We start from the raw sequence: 17,480 nt of genomic DNA on the forward strand, positions 1-17,480 counted from the left end.
TTTGTCCTTTCAAAAAGCAATGCAATCTCCAAGACTGCAGAAATGCAGAGTAGCTGTTTCAAAACAAGATTAAGTAAGTCTATGAGTCCACTGAACAACTGGACTTGGTAGCTTTTCAGTAATGGAAGAAAATCAAATCTAACCTACCACACATCCAGAAGCATTTGGCCACCCTCCTATGAATCTCCTACATTTCATCTTTTTCACAGTCTGTTACAGAGTATAGCATCATAGCGTTCATTCATTCATTTGATTTGTCTCTTTTGTTTTATTTACTAGTGTTGGACCAGGAAACATTTTAATACTCCTTACTGAAATGAAAGGACTAGCAAAGCACTGTCCTCAGTGCTCCACTTTCAGGTTCATCTGTCCTCCAACAGTTAAAAATTTCTCTGTCATTCTAGTAAGACAATCCCTTTATTCTAGATGATCACAGCAGTAGGATTTCAAAATACGTCAGCTCCTTTATTATAACTGAAAAAACAATGGCAAATTCCTACAGATCAGTAAGCACACATAAATTGTGAAAATCACAGGTTTTCATATTAATAACTTTGGTAAAAACAGTATTTTTTCAACCAGTACAGCTACATGAATCCCTATTATAGCTATAGCTATTTCAGGAAAAATGCCTAATACATGAAGATTTTTCCCCTTACTTTAAAGGATTAAATCATTCTGCTGCAGGCATCTTTACGCTCATAACACTGACTCCACACTGAGTGAATAACTGTGCCTAGGGAGTATAACAAACAAACCTTAATAACAGAGATCTCAGTCATTCCGATATCCTTTTGTGCAAGACAGGCTGAGAATGAGCAAGGACCAAAAGCCACAAGTAATTTGTAACATTTCACAGTTACATTAACACCTCTAATTGCAACTGACAGGGCAATTAAGGCTGAAAAACATCCCAGTACAGCAGCTTGTGCATGATGATTGTCCCACTGAAACAACAGATCATGTATTCTTTTCGGAGGAAAATGTTTCGCTTTATTTTCCTCCATTGAAGTAGAAGTCCCAGTTCATCATGCTTCATTAAAAGGTTTGTGTTGCCATAAACATGATTATTTCAAACAACCACAAGCCTTTATAACAACCCTATAATTTAACAATTGCCTTCTCAATATAAGTTTCAAGATTCTTTTTCAAAAGACTCTGTTAATTGCTATATATAATCCATTAAAATAATGAGTCTTAGAATAATGAGCAGGCAATATTCTGAATGCAAATATATTTAGGACACATACTGTCCCTCTGTTTTGTTTTGTTTTGTTTTGTTTTGTTTAAAAAAAAAAAAAAAAAAAAAGAAAGAAATACAAACTATGGTCATGTGCCTGGGTCTGCCAGGTTTCATACAGTGGTTTTCCTAGCAGCCTCCCTTCCACACATATGCACAGCTCCCTATGGTGAGCCATAGCAAGTGATGTCCAACATCAGTAAGTAGTTAAATTCCACAACAAGAAATTTATAGAAATTTGTTTCTGAAAATAATTGGTCCTGAGGGCCCAATACATACAACACATCTATTTGAAGGGGGGAGAACACTTGATTAGATCTATTCTAATCCCAAAAGGCTGAATGACCATTAGTAGTTAGGGTGTGTCAGGTGCAAACTTCAGGCACATGTTACAGTTGAGTTTAGTCTGAAAGGAATCCTTTTTATTTGCCTCAAGACTGTGCCACACCATGAACTGAAGTGAAACAACTAGAGATGATTGAGACATTTGCTTCAAAAGTGCACTCCTTATCCAAATTGAAATGCAAATGTAGATGCATCTGTATCTGCTTCTTCAAGTAGAGAGCAAGTTGGTAACTTGTCCATAATTTAGGAGGAAAGAATTCCTGCTCAGTTTTTGCAGATATACTCAAGATTTAAAATGGGTGGTATTTTTCTTTTCTTCTCTGAGAATTCCTCCACATCTTAGCTGTTGACTGTTTAATTTCCCAGTTACATCCTCCTAATCATTTACTATATACATTTGTATATCAAATGTTAAATCTGGCCATACTTTACACAGCTGTCATTATAACCATACAGGGGAAAAACAAAAACAAAAAAAAAAAAATTAAGCCCAAATCCCACAACCTTATGCTGTATTGCAGTCTTAAAGAACATATATGAATAAAAATCATCTGAAAGTTTAATAATGATATAACTAGTTCTGGCAATTAAAAAATAGATTACTAAAATGATTGGTCTTAGAAAACTACCCAGATCTATGTCCAAAGCGTGACATAAGTCACGTTAAAGGTGAGCAGCAGATTTCAGAGTGTGCTTTTGTTACCTTTCCCAAATTACACTCAAGACAGATTGACACTGAAGGGAAGGGGAAAAAAAAATTGCAAATGTTACTGCAACATATGGGCCCTTACAGGCCTGAAAAGCAAAGTGAATCCATTAAGATGCAAACAAGATGTTTAGAGAGCTGGAGAATTTGGCATACAAAGAAAGGCTGAATGAATTATGCTCATTCAGACTGGGAAAGACTAGGCTTAGGGGGTATCTCACCACACATACTATAAAGTATGTAAAACATAGGTACAGAGGTAGGGGGGATACTCTCTTCACAAGGATGCACAGTGACAGAACAAGTGGCAACAGGCACAAGTTGCTCAGGGGAAACACTGTCTGGCTATATGAAAAGAATATGCACCCTTTGATTAATTAAACACTGGAATAGGTTGCCTAGACCATTGGTGAAATCTCCGTCACTGAAAATCTTAAAGACTCAGCTTGGCAGAGTCCTGAATAACTCAATCTATGGCCTTCTGAAGTTTGGACCAGTAATTCCAGAGGTCCCTTCCCAATCGAGTCTTTTCTTTGTTTCTGAGCCTTGAGTAACAACAGAGGTTTTACATACAAGGTGAAAAAATATTTCAAAAAACATGATCTTTTTTCCCTTCTACTGCTGCAATTCATACATGTTTTTACTTTGAAAAGGATAGTCATATGCATTTGTTTGGTTCACACTGCAAACAGTGAGAAAAGCACTGAGACATAGGTCTTATATCCTCTGAAATTTCTATCTTATCTGCTACCACTTGGTTCAGTCAGTAAAAGACAGAGGTATACTAATGTGAAGAGGACTTTAAAGAAGTTTGGAACCACTATATAAACCATTACAGTCAGAATTAGCCTTACCCTCCTTTCTTCTTCTCTCCTGACAAAGGCTTTAGGGGAAGAATTTGAAAAACAGAAATTCCAGGTAATAGACTAGATAAAGAGGCTTCTTTTCAGCTGAAATGTGAGAGACAGTTTGAAATGCCTTTGAGTTTCTGTTGCTCATATGCTTTCTAACTTGACTTTGGTCATGGCTATGTCCTACTACAGACTTCCAAAGGAAAGATTGAGCCAATATCTTCTTCCATTTGTGTGCTATGGACACCCTTGGCCTTATGGATCAAGGCAGAATGATGGCTTAGGAATTGCTTCTGATAACAGTAATTATTATTTCATTTCTCTGATCCTTAGACTAATCAGCATCCTTGTGGTTTTTTTCTGTACTATTATTCACCCTTCTCCGGTGTCCTCCTTCCCTGAAATACTCAAAGTATTTCCTCATTGCATACTACTTACATACTGGTGACTGCCAACACTTGCCTACATTAGCTTTGTATACCAATTTCATACACTTAGATGAAATAAGTCTAGAGTGAGTCAGATAATCCAGTAATACAAACTGGAAACTAGTTTTGGGTTTGGGGTGGTTTGTGAGTTTTGGATATTTTTTTTTTTTTTTTTTCCTTCAAAGCTGTGAGCTGTTTGTTTAAACATAGCTAAGGCCAAATGAAGTTTGTGTTAGAAGACATTTTAACAGCACATGGGAAGTGAGAAGTTGAAAATAATGTTATCTTTTCATAAAATTCAAAACACTGTTGCAAATGACAGCTCTGATCCAGTGCCAAATTAATCAGTTTTCACATTAACATAAATGGAGCTACATTGTTGGATTAGGCTGTTATATGGCATATAACACACTGGTCAAAACCACCAAATATCTAGAGAACAGAGGCAAAATGCAGATGCTTATTTTTACCTTAGTATTCCATGCTATTGTTAGCTCATCTTTTGAATTTAAATTAAAGCAACCAAAATCAATAAAAACAAGCACTATTTTCACCAAAGACCACCCACAGGCATTTTCCTTGCAAGATAAAGGGCTGCTGGCCTAGTAGTAACAATGCTTCTTTCTCTTTTTGGACCTGCAAGAAAGAGAACTTACAGTCTTCTCCACTGGGTGGCAACCTAGGATGCAACAACAGAAAGGACTGCTCTCTCCCGAGGACCAAAAAGGAAAGAGAAATCTTCTGCTGATACTATTTACATGAAGTTTTTGTTTCTATTGATGATGCACTTGGCAATGCTATGAACATGTGGAAAAAAAAAAAAAGCTTTCAACAGACGTGACCGATTATGGCCTAATCAGATTGGATGCAGTTCAAAAAATACTAACATAGTCCCCCAAAAACCCTTTTTTTTGGTTTGTTTCTCTTCGATCATAACAGTGTTATGAAATGTGAACTACAGTTGCCATTAGATGTATTTGAAACTAATGCTGATTTCTGATAAGTGCTTTTCACATGCATCATGATTATAGTTCTGCATTTGTTTTAGAATGAATGAATTTAATAGACACTTGAATTTATAGTAGGAAAATGTAAAACACAAATTGGGAAAAAAACCCAAACATCATGTCTCTGATTTGTTTAAAATGCAGAATTCACTTGCCCTGTCAAATTTCCATGCAACAAGGACTCCTTTCCAGAGTACTTGTAAACAGACTCACTTTTAAAAAAAAAAAAAAGCACAGCAAAATGACAAAATCCACTTTGTCATTGTTGTATTATGATTAATGTGACTCTGGTGAAGTGAAAATAAAGAAATGGACTGCAAAGAAGAAAGGATTGAACTAGAAGACAAAGTAGAGACTGGAATATGGAAACCAATGGGAAAAAGACATGACAAATACTGGATGAGAAGGGTGTGCAAATATGAGGTAAACTAAAAAAAAAAAGAAAGTTATTAAAAAATAGAGGAGAATGACAGATTAGAAGAAGAGAAATTCAAAATCACACTGGTATTTGCTTCCAGAAATATAACAGGAAAAAATATATAAGTTTGAGCTTTTCATACTCTGTGGAATGAAGAGAAAAATGTTTGTATCTTTTTGCCACAGTGGGGAAACCCATAAAATTTCAAAACATTTCTGCTAATACTTCTAGCTCCCACTTCATAGTTCTGAGGGACTGCTGAAAAGCAGGACATTGTGGAACCACAGTTCATATGCCCTGAAGTAAATGCTCAAGTGTGAGTGATCATTAAATTACAGCTCTTTTATATTAATTTGAGTGCCCAACAATATCTTTTTACAAGAAGAAAATGATTTAGAAATACCCGGTATAACATCATGGAGAAGTTGCTCTAACAGAAAGTATCTCCACTCAAGAAGCTCCACCCTCTAAGCAACTGCTCTCTAAGTTTCTGGCAATTTATAGAAAGCAGAATTATATTGTTACTTTGTCAAGAGTCCTTGATACCGTGAATTTGTGCAGCTGTTCTTTGAATACAGATACACTGTTGACTTCCACAACACCCTGGAACAGAGATTCTGTGATTTGATTATACACTATGTGAATAAGTACCTTCCTTTTTCAGCTGGTTGACCAGACATTGTTTATTGTTGGTGACTCTGAAGAACTACTGTCTATTCACTTATTCAGCTTTATGTGCTAGAAATTTATTTTGTAGTTAGATCTCCAAATGTTCCAAGAAAATGGTCTCATTTAAACAGAAAACCACAAGCACAGGAGGTCATATTATTGTAACTATTACCCCGGTGTTTTTTGATTTGGTTTGGTTTGTTTTTTGTGATGAAAAACATGCCCCAGGGTTGTTAGTTTTAACATGCTATAACATAATACTTTTTAATGTGGGTTCATCAGGGGCTACTTTCATAGAATCATAGAATAGCTCAGGTTGGAAGGGACCTTCAAAGTTCACCTAGGGCAACCCTCTGCAATGAGCAGGGACATCTTCAACTAGATGAGGTTGCTCAGAATCCCGTCCAGCCTGGCCTGGAATGTCTCCAGGGATGGGGCATCTACCACCTCTCTGGGCAACCTGGGACAGTGTTTCATCACCCTCATTGTAAAAAGCTTCTTCCTCATATCTAGTCTGAATCTCCCCTCTTCTATTTTAAAACCATTATCCCTTGTCCTGTCTTAACACACCCTGCTAAAGTTTGTCCCCATCATTCTTACAGGTCTCTTTTAACTACTGAAAGGCCACAATAAGGTGTCCCCGGAGCCTTCTCTCCTCCAGGCTGAACAATCCCAACTCTCTCAGCCTGTGCTCATAGCAGAGGTGTTCCAGCCCTCTGATCACCTTGGTGGTCTCCTCTGTACTGAAGGCTTCAGAGCTGGATGCAGGACTACAGATGGGGTCTCACCAGAGCAGAGCAGAGGGGCAGAATCACCTTCCTCTACCTACTGGCCATGCTCCTTTTAATGCAGCCCAAGATACTACTGGCTTTTTGGGCTGCAATCGCACATTGCTGGCTCATGTCCAATCTCTCACCCACCAGTACCCCCAAGTCCTTCTCCACAGTGCTGTTCTCAATCCCTTCATCCCCCAGCCTGTACTGATACTAGGGATTGCCCCAGATCAGGTGCAGGACTTTGCACTTGGCCTCGTTGAACTTCATGATGTTCACATGGGCCCATTTCTGAGCTTGTTCAGGTCCCTCTGGATGGCATCCCATCCCTCATGAATGTCAACTGCATTACTCAGTTTGGTGTCATCTACAGACTTGCTGAGGGTGCACTTGATCTCACTGTCTAAGTAATTGATTAAGATATTAAACAGCACTGGTCCTAATACAGACCCCCGAGGGACACTGCTTGTTACTAGTGTCCACCCATATACTGTGTCATTGACCACTGCTCTTTGAATGTGACCATCCAGCCAGTTCCTCATTCACTAAACATTCCACCCATCAAACACATACCTCTCCAATTTAGAGAGAAGGATGCTATGGGGGATCATGTAAAAGGCTTTACAGAAGTCCAGATAGTCAACATCTGTAGCCCTTCCTTTGTTAGAGCTGATTTTTTTGTTTGTTTGGAAAGAAAATTTTGCAGCAGAAAGTTTATCTATTTCCCAATTTTTCTGATGTTATCAAGGTATTATAATTAGTTTGAATTAGTGGCAAACAGTAAGGTAAAAGCAAAAATGTGTTTTAATTTTACTAAATGCAATTTTGTATAGAACAGCAATGATATTTTGAGACAGATGTGGGTAATAAAAATATCATGTCTTATTAGAAACCTCGCTAGCTTTCAACTACCAGCAGACTTCAAGATTTTTAATACAATTTTCTGTAACTGGAATCTATTATTTTGACAATGTCTGTCCTCACACTTAGCTTCCCCAAGTGGAAGCTAACTTCAGGGTGAAAACTCCACTTCTGTTGAATCATTTCAGCAGATTTCAGTTGATAGATTTCATTTATCCATTAAATTTTTCTCCTCAAAGTTAATACAGTTATGGAACTCATCTACCTCCCAATAGAGTCAATTCATTACAGTTGTGTTCAACACCTAACTGACAGAAAAAGTAAATCTGACTACAGATGTATCTGTACCTCTTCATTGCAGGCAGACAGGTGAAGGTGAAGCAGCATTACTCCCAGATGCACACAATGCATAAGCTCAAAATTATTTTATACACACATATAAAAGGGAAAAATAAACTTATTACACTGCCTATTTATCAGAAGTTGAGATTTCCTAGGATATGAGCTGTTCTGTCCCCAGAGAAAAAGTTTGTTCTCTTCCTACAAAATGATTTTATAATGATCTTATGTATTCAAGGTCTATTTAATGTTTATAGAAAAGAAAATGAAAAAAAAAAAAAAAAAAAGAAAAAAGACAATGCACATCCCAAATACTTTAGAGGTGATGGAAGTATTAGAGAAAACTGCTCATCTGAGCAACAACTGTGGGATCTTTTTACATATGGCTTCTCTTCATGTATTCTACTACAATTTGTGTACAGAGCTGGGACGAGTTTTTCTTGTCATGAGCATCTTTTTACTCATCATATGTGCTGTATCTATCACTGTGAACTGTTCCAATGGCAGTGTTGAAGCATCTGCCATGTAGCCTCTCTACAGAGGAGTTCAAAGCCTAGAGAAATCTGAAAGAAAGAAGCAGTGAAGAACAAGTCAGTAAGCTTCAGCTGATGTTCAGAAAACGTTTTTTTCTTTTACCTTCAGTGGTCATTTTCTGGTGACATTGACCTGAGGATAGTGCACAGTAGTGCACCTGTAACTACAGACTCCTGAGGCACAAGATGGAAGTGACACGATTCTGTACTTTCCTTCTGATAGTTATGAAATATGCTTTGAATTGTCTCTGTTTGTTCTCTTAGGGTGGAAACATTTTTCTATCAGACTTATATGTGCTTGAGGGCAAGATTCAGATCACCTAAGCTCCACAGCTCCTCTGTGCTGCTCACTCCAAGTGATCACAGTGGTTAGAAGCAGCCGGTCCACTTGTACCATGTAGGATGTGTCTCACTCTGTTGACTGTGCAGACCCAAGAAGTCCAGATTAGATGCATAAATTCTACATATCTAAAGATGTCAGCTGAATTTCCAAATGAAGTCTTACTCATATATTCAAATACAGCATTATCAACATTTGAATGCAAAATAATCAATTGTATTGACTGAAACATGAGCTAAATTATTTTTCATTATAAAATCTTTCACAGACCTCTAATCAAATAAACAACTTATGGCTGTTTGACTCAACATTTTTTTTTTCTGCAAATATATTACTTTACTAAGTAAACGTACAAAGAGGTGGCAGAGTCTAGCTATCAGCTCTTGAACTGGCTAGTAAAAAAATTCTCATTTGAAAAATTAATTCTTTAGATATAAAAATATGGATTTAAAATTAAATTATCAATGCCAAGATCTCTGCAAATACAGTCTGTGCTGTCAAAAGGCTGAAGGGCAGTACTCCAGAATGAGCTTTCATTGATATGGATCACAGTCAGATCTTTCTTGTGTTAGAAATATACGCAGTCAAGAGCCAGTTGCCCTTATCTTGGGATTTGTGTTCAAGGAACTGAAGACAATATAGCAATAATCTGCAAATATAGGAGGTTTCTGGTAAAAAGTAACTATAATGGTTTATACAATCTCTCTCCTTTAGCTGCCGTCTAGAACTCTTGCGCCATTCAGTACTGCTCTTCTACGGTTCAGTACTGATTTGTTAACTGAACACGTTTAACAGTTTCCAATGGAAAATGAAACATCATATCAAAAACATGCTTTGTTAGGATTTTTTAGTTCATTTTTATTTATTTTAAACAACTTCTGTACAAGGATTTCAGGAGGCACTGATAATATGCTTTTCTTCCCTGAGTAGGACAGAACATGTTGCTTTCGAAACTTCACTTGGAACATATTAAAGACAAAAATGCATTAACTGGGCTAGCAAAATATCATTACATTTCTGTGTGGGATACTACACTTTCATAATTAAAATTCATTCTGAATTAAAGTAGCTCCACTTCAGTTTATTGTTGATCCAAGTCAAAGATGAACTAACATCACTGATTTCTAAATACGCAGTTTTCATTAATTCAGGTTAATTTTCCAGAATGCCCACATGTGGATGAGTGCTAAAAAACTTTGGCCCTGCAAATGCAGTCCCAGAACAGAAACACTGAGAACAAAATTATCATTTTAATGAACATAAGCCAACTTGTGCCTCCCATCCTATAATTCTAAAAGAATATAAGAAGAAGTTGAGCTGCTAAGGAAGATAAGAAACCATAACTTTTATTAAAGAGAACAGACGACATGGAATTTTGAAGCAGATGCTCACAGACTCAGAGTTGTGAATGGCAGATTAGTTTTACTTCATTAAAGAGGATATAATGATTCTTTTAACTAGTAAAGAGAAAGAAGAATTTGATACAATTGGAAAAAATAATATTCATTTCTAGAAAAAATAATAAGTGAACTTACTCTTTCAATGCATTAATAGTATTGTATGAAAGCCATTTTTTTATCATCAGTATTACATAAATGCCATTAACAAAATCAAGCTGTACGCATAATAATCAGCAGAATATGCACTATAGTATGACTATATAAAGCATTTTTTTTTCTTATATAAAGAAAAACTTACTGTAAACATTCACAATTAAACACATAGGAAAAATAAGTGATTTTCACATAAGAATCCCAATCAGTTTCCAGATCCCCAAAATCACCCTACTTAAGCATCTAAGTTAGCTGTGAAAATGTTAAAAACCGTCGCATAATCTGAGTTTCAGTATCATGTTTTCACAGTTGGTGCAGGATGCTCAATGAAAATCTGATCTATAGCTGTCAGGAGAAAAGTCTTCAGCAGACACAACATAGCAATATGAGGGTTGAAAGGAACCCCTGTAAATGTTGTGGTGCTGAACACGGTGACACGCAGTGTTTATAGAGGACTGCTAGGAACACTACAGTGGAAAAGGACCCCACAGAAGATATTCCACAACCCAAAATATCTTTTAAATAATTCACTGAGAGTTGTATTAAATTGCTGTGGCCAGAGGTGATAAATAATTTGGTTTGAGAAATATAAAATGTTTAGGAACACCACTGAGAGAAATGTCACTAAACTTGTTATTTGAAAGGTATCCTGTATGACAAAGTCAGTTAGATAGTATTTCTTTTCTAAGAACTTCAGTGAGGCACAAATGTACAAATATTCTGTCTAGTACAGTCCTCTATGATTAATAGCTATTTATTTTACATTAGTCTTATTTTTTAACTATGTAGCAAAGCCTCTTGCATGAATTTTCCTTGGTATCAATATGAAAAATTATTACACAAAAAGGATAGATTTTTTTATTTCCCTCCATTGTTTTATGTCAGGAACTACAGTAAAGTAGTCCTGAATTCCCTTGGAAAACATCCAAGAGCCATCAGCTTATTTATACTAAATTCTGAATGAAGTCTACTTTTCAATGGCTGTGAAAAAATGAAAGAACAAAAGACTCCGAAATGAAGGCATGAAGATGACATTATTCAAACACATAGAGTGTCCTTAGCCAGTGTTCTTTCTTATGCCTATTTTTTGGACAGTCTTCTGTGACTCTATAAATGCTCTTATTTATTTAGGATGGCTCTAATAATGTTTTTCAATTCAAAAGTCAACATATTTTGTAAATTATTACCAGCTTAATGAAAATTAATTCGCCCAATATCAAAAACCTTCTATTATAACCCCTGCTGTGCATGACAAATGATTCAAATATTTCTAGGACAAACACTACAGAAAATTAGATATTTGCTCATCAAACAAAAAAACCCTCTGGATTATTTATTTTGAGGTCATAAAATGCAATACATCTTTTGTTGTTTTCACATAATTAAATAAATTCCATCCTGAAATGTCATGAGATTTATCTAAGCATATATTGAGAACTGATATTACCATTATTATAGAAGGAATTATTTTATTTCTATATCTCATGACAAAATAGAGGACAAACCTCATAATATAAACTAAGGGATTAATATAAACAAAGGGCTACAAACATAGTTAGGGGTCTGGAGCATCTTTCTTATGAGGAAAGACTGAGAGAGTTGGATCTGTTCAGCCTAGAGAAGAGAAGGCTGAGAGGGGATCTTACCAATACTTATAAATACCTCAAGGGTGGGTGTCAAGAGGATGGGACCAGACTCCTTTCAGTGGTGCCCAACAACAGGATGAGGGGCAACGGGCACGGGTTGAAACACAGAAGGTTCCATTTAAACATGAGGAGAAACTTCTTTACTGTGAGGGTACCAGAGCACTGGAACAGGCTGCCCAGAGAGGCTGTGGAGTCTCCTTCTCTGGAGACATTCAGACCCCACCTGGACACGTTCCTGTGCAATCTGCTCTGGGTGAACCTGCTATAGCAGGTGGATTGGACCAGATGATCTCCAGAGGTCCCTTCCGACTCCAACCATTCTGTGAATCTGTGATATGCCATTTCATTTTCTACCCTAGTGTCAGACTTGGAACTCCTAAAAACAAATGACACAGAGATCTGAATTTCATCTTTTATATAAACTACCTGTTTTTTGTATAATCTGTCATCAAGCCACTATCCTTCTTTCTTCTAATTTTTGTCTTTCTCTGGGATAAATTTTTCAGATTATATTCCCCACTATAATATCCAAATTCATTAAGCTACCTTTAAAATAATGTTTAATGTTTCTTAAAATGAAAGACAAAAAAAGTTACCTCCAGAAAAACAGTAACTGAAATAACTATTATGTGTTAGTCAGTTACATGTTCATGCCAGAAATAGGAATGCCTTTTGTTTTCTATGTTGACACAGAAAAATTTAGCATAAGCCCCTCTCATTCTCCTGACAAGAAAAGTAGAATGAATATGAAATTATTTGTGATTGGGGAAGTGGACAGGGGTAAAACTAATCATGTTGTCATCAACTAGTTATCAAATATATCCTGATGTCAGCAGTTTTCCAAACGAAAATATATAAATTACAATGAAAAAAAATCCTCCCGAATTCAGGGAAGACCTTTGTAGCCCTGTGTGCTTATAGGTCAGATGTCCTGATTTTTCATTACAGGCCAGGCACCATATGCTGGTGACTTCACTTCCAAGCATGCCTAAAGGCGCAGCAGCAATTCGAAACAAAAATATTTCTGATTCCAGGCATTTGGATTTAACAATATATTTAATTTTAATGTTCTTTACAAAGTATTCAGCCTATAAGCACCCTTATCACCCATTTACCTCTTAAGTTGACTCAATGTTTTGGTATCTGAAAGCTCCTGGTTTGCTTGCCATGGAATGCTACTGGTGTTAAGATTTTATGAGTTCATGGAAAGACTGAACATTCACAGTTCTGGGTCAGGCATTTCTAAATTTGCAGATTCTGAGGAAGCACATATTTACAGTTGTTTTTCTCTATCCTTGTTGGCAACAGTATATTAGGCAAAGCAGTAAGAGCCTTCATGGGCTGTTCTCACATTTCACATTGCTCAGGTAAATCTTTTGCATAGGTGGCAAGTGGTGCCTTTGATGGCAGTTTACATTCTGCCTCATTATAAAGTGAGGACTAGTTCAAATAGAGGAAAACTATGAGGAATTCATTAGAATTCCTTATATCATCTTTTATCTTCTTTTGTTGTCTAAGAATGGATTCAGGATTGTACTTGTTTTAGAACACTTAAGAATCAAAAGACAAAATTCCTTTCCCCAGTCTAAGAGCTGTACTAAAGCTAAGCATTTATTTGATGATAGATGCTTATTATAATCACTTTCTAACAACTTGCTCAGCAATTAAAATCAATCATGCTGTTTAATTCCTCTTCATTTGGATATTCAGATACATGTTTCATATTAAACTCTTCCTTCCAAACTTGATTAGCTGTTTTTAATAATCTCCATTACTCTTGAATCCTTCAATATGCATAATTTTACTATTTTCTTCTCTCACATCTATTTTTATTTCAGTGGAATCACTGGTATCAAAGATGTAGTGTACATATTCTGCTCTCCTCTGTGGATTTTTAAGCCACCTCTCTTCACATTCTAGTCAGGCACCTTGGACTACCAAAACTCTATAAATATCAGTTAAACCACCTCTCATTCATGAATGAGAACAACATCAGTCTATTTGCACAATTCCTGTTATTTTAGCTTTAATGTTAAGGTGCCACTGAAATTCTGAACCGATGCATGCAATTCATGTCATATGCTTTGGTAGTGTGTAACTTATTAATTGCAATTACTCTTTTTTCATTGAGCCTAATGAATCCCACGACACTAAATTCCAGGTACTTCATTGTGGCACCCAGTTATGCCTTTAAAAGTAAACTTTGAATTTTATGCCCAAATGTGTAGTCACACAATTGGGTAAAACAGTGGAAGAGCTAAAGACTCATCTAATTTGTCTTCTTCCTCATTCTTGGTGAACTTTGCGAAGGTAGTATTGCTCCTACATGTCCTGCCTCCTACTAATCTTGTCTGACATGAATATAAGAATTTGGGGATTCCGGTCTCAGTTAAAAAGCATGAGCCTACACCTTGTGACAGGTTTGATTCAGAACAATTTCTAGTTTCAGAATCAAGGGCCATATTGCAATGGCATTGCCATTTGATTTAAAAAAAAAAAAAATAAAAAAATAAAAAGGCTTAAACTAAAATGGAAACAGCTGAAGCATATGAAAAGTAAACTGTTAACTAAGCTTTCATTTCAATAATACCCCGTTTTTCTTTTTTCTGACCTTTTCTTAGCCAGGCTTGATAATCTCTTAGGTGGTATTAGAAATGGCAAAGGCTATAAGATTTGTCTGATATGATATTACAGCTGTTAAAACCTTGAACTTCTTCCTTTAGAAAAATGCACACACAAAATGGGAAAAAAAGAACTGCTAAGATTTATTTTTTTTAAAAAAAAGCATATCCATCTTCTGTCTCAAGGGCTTATTGCTACTTACAGCTTGAAATACAGATACAGCAAAGAATCTTACTGATCTCTTCAGGTCCTGATACACTGACACACGTATTATATAGCTTATGATACTACTTCCTCATGTCAGATCCAAAATTGCTGTCATCATCAGCTGTGGCACATGGTTTTTAAGTCAAAGGCAAAACCAGATAGAAATTATGAAGAATCTAAAACCAGATATAATTAATTTATTTTTAACTAAATTGAACAATGCATACTTTCCCCCATCTGTGTCAGGAACACTGCAGAGATGAATTTGCCAATGTTTTTATTTATTCATGTGTGGAGGTGGGGGAGAGAAAAAGAGATGAGAGTAAGTGCACAGGTTCAGGTATTCTTCAGTATTTACAGAGAAAAGCCATGATGCTTCCTTAGGTCATTATTGTTTCTAAAATGTCACAGTATCCTGGGATCACGGCCACAGAAACTGAGCAACATAGGATTTAGATAATCCTAGATTCAGAATCAGAGGGCTGAAAGAGATTTAAAGATGTTATCCAATTTATCTCCATAACTCTAAGAAAAAAATGGGTTTTGCTACATCCTTCCTCTGTGCCTTCTTGCTCTGTTCTTAAATAACCTCCTTCAGGCAGATGATGGACCCCAAAACTAGCTATTTTTGTCCTTTATTCCCCTCACCATTAGAAACATTTCCTTGATATTTAATAAGAATATATTTTAAATGCTTGCTACATGTCATAGCCATTATAGAAGCAGACAACAGATACTTTTCTCCCTGCTAGCAAGTCTGTTTGCACTTGGCATTTCCTCCCAACAGTCTTTCTTCTCCAGATTAAACAAATCTAATTCTTCAATCCTTTTCTGTAAGCTGAACTTCTTAGACATTTCGATTGCTCTCATAATGCTTCTGAGAATATTCTTTAAGTGTGTCACAGTTTTCCTGAAAATGCTAAAAGTGGACTCAGGCTGAGTGTTGTCAAGGTAGTTTTGAATTGCTTTCCCTGGTTTTTGGATGTTACTCATCCCTTCTAATCTGGTTTGCCTGCTCAGTGGCTCGGCTCACTGCCTCCTGTCCACATTCCCAATGCCTGACGTCATCATTTCCCTTCACAATATCCCCAAACACAATCACTTTGCAGTGCTGCTCTTCAGTGGTTGATCAGTTCATTGATCCACTTCAAATGTCAATCCTCAGCACAATCTGTGTGGCAGATCAAGAGCCTTTCTTGCCCAAACACGGTCTCCTTGTTTCTGAATTTCCAGAATTTGTTTATTTGAGTTTGTTGAATGTGTTTCTGGGGCTAAGTTTGACTTTCCATTTCTAAGAGAAATCTCCAGGCACCTCACATCTGATCTATGTGCTTCTCTCTGGCATGCTTAGGTCACACATGCCTTACTTTCACAGAAGGCACATAGAGGTGCCTAAACACAAAAAGAAAAGAGTGTCCATTTTTCCCTAGATTAAAAGTTCTGTAATAATAATAATAAAAATAGTAGTAAAAAAACCATGTTGACCTCAGTCAAAGTGCAGGAAATATTTTTGTCCCCTTCCATTACAAAAGAACAAATACCAACAAAACTAAATAAAGGACATTTTGACTGAGAAACAGGGCAAAATGAAGAGGAGGAGGAGAAGGAGGACAGATGTGAGCACCTTCATATAGCTACTGAAGCAGGAGAATATGTACCACAATAGATCTAGTGTACAGGTGAAGATATTGAGTTGTAGGAACTAATCTGCAGGTCTCAGTTCCAGGTGATAACCTAAAGTAACTCAGAGTATCCTGCTCTTCTGGTTTTAATAAGCACACTGTACTTCTAAATATTATCTACATATCAGCTCTTTCAGGAAGTTAACACTACAATTTACGGACCAAAAATATAAGAATAAACATATATTAATATATATATGAAAACAGAACATTTCAGTAAGGAAATTTACAAGTTAAATTAATATCAAAGTGGTCTTACTTTTAAGATGCAGTGCTTTTGTCACTAATTATACTTTTAGGTTGATTCACAAATAAATAAATCACATTAATCAAATATTTTTAGTCAAACTAAATTACTTTTTAAAAACACTACAGTATATAATTTAGTAGAATGTTTCATTTCTGTATAAGTACTGAAGTGTCCAAACAGTCAAAATCAAACAGCATAGCATTATAGTATAAACATAGTAATAGTATAATAATAGGATAGAAAAAGAACTAAAATGTAATAGTACAACATAATAGTATCATATAGGTTTGAAAAGATGTAACATATTAACAATAAGACTATAAGCAGCCAAAAGTAATGACACAAGAAACTTCTTCTTAGGAAAACTCTAATTACATGATGCATATGTAAAATTGTTACTGAAACATTTGGTAGGAGTAGTATAACTCATTTGGGGAACGACAGCAAGACAAAGACCAGGAGATAAATTTGAGACTAAATCTCCAGTATTGATATCTAAAGAAAGGACATGTTATCCTGAGAAAACTCAAAACTTTAGGATGAAGATTCCCAATGAGACTCTCAAGGGAGTCAACCAGTCATTGGGCCTTGGTGCTGCCAAAGCATTGGACTACCCATGAAGATAAAGAAAAGTAGGCATGCAGTTGTTTGCTGAAAAGGTATTCATTAAGTTTCCTCAGGTATCATTAACCAATTAATTACAGCTCCTACCTAACTTTTTTTGAGATACCTGAAGGCTGTCACTTTCTTTGTACTTGGTACCAGCTACCTCCCCACTTCACAACTCACAGCCTTTGGCCGCTTGCTTTGATATGACCTTTGATACCTCCTGCTAATGCATGCTGTATTAACAGCATGATTTTTATAAAAAAATAACTGCAATGAAGCTTTTAGTATTTTGGTGTCTGTCACCACAAGGACTTCCTGATCAGAGAAATGCTTGTTTTGGTGATGAGAACAATAAAGCAAAAACATAGAGATCAGCTCTCTGAAAATTCTCCTGACATCCA

The 17,480-nt window shown here is 36.2% G+C and overlaps 1 protein-coding gene across 1 annotated transcript in view; it reads right to left on the reverse strand.

Annotated features, from left to right (window-relative positions):
* The window catches only part of GPC5 (glypican 5), a gene marked incomplete at both ends in the record, with an annotated part of 657,041 nt that overhangs the window by 513,238 nt on the left and 126,323 nt on the right, over nucleotides 1-17,480 (reverse strand). The window lies entirely within an intron of this gene.

The sequence above is a fragment of the Nesoenas mayeri genome, assembly GCF_963082525.1.
Source record: "Nesoenas mayeri genome assembly, chromosome: 1".
Lineage (NCBI taxonomy): Eukaryota > Metazoa > Chordata > Aves > Columbiformes > Columbidae > Nesoenas > Nesoenas mayeri.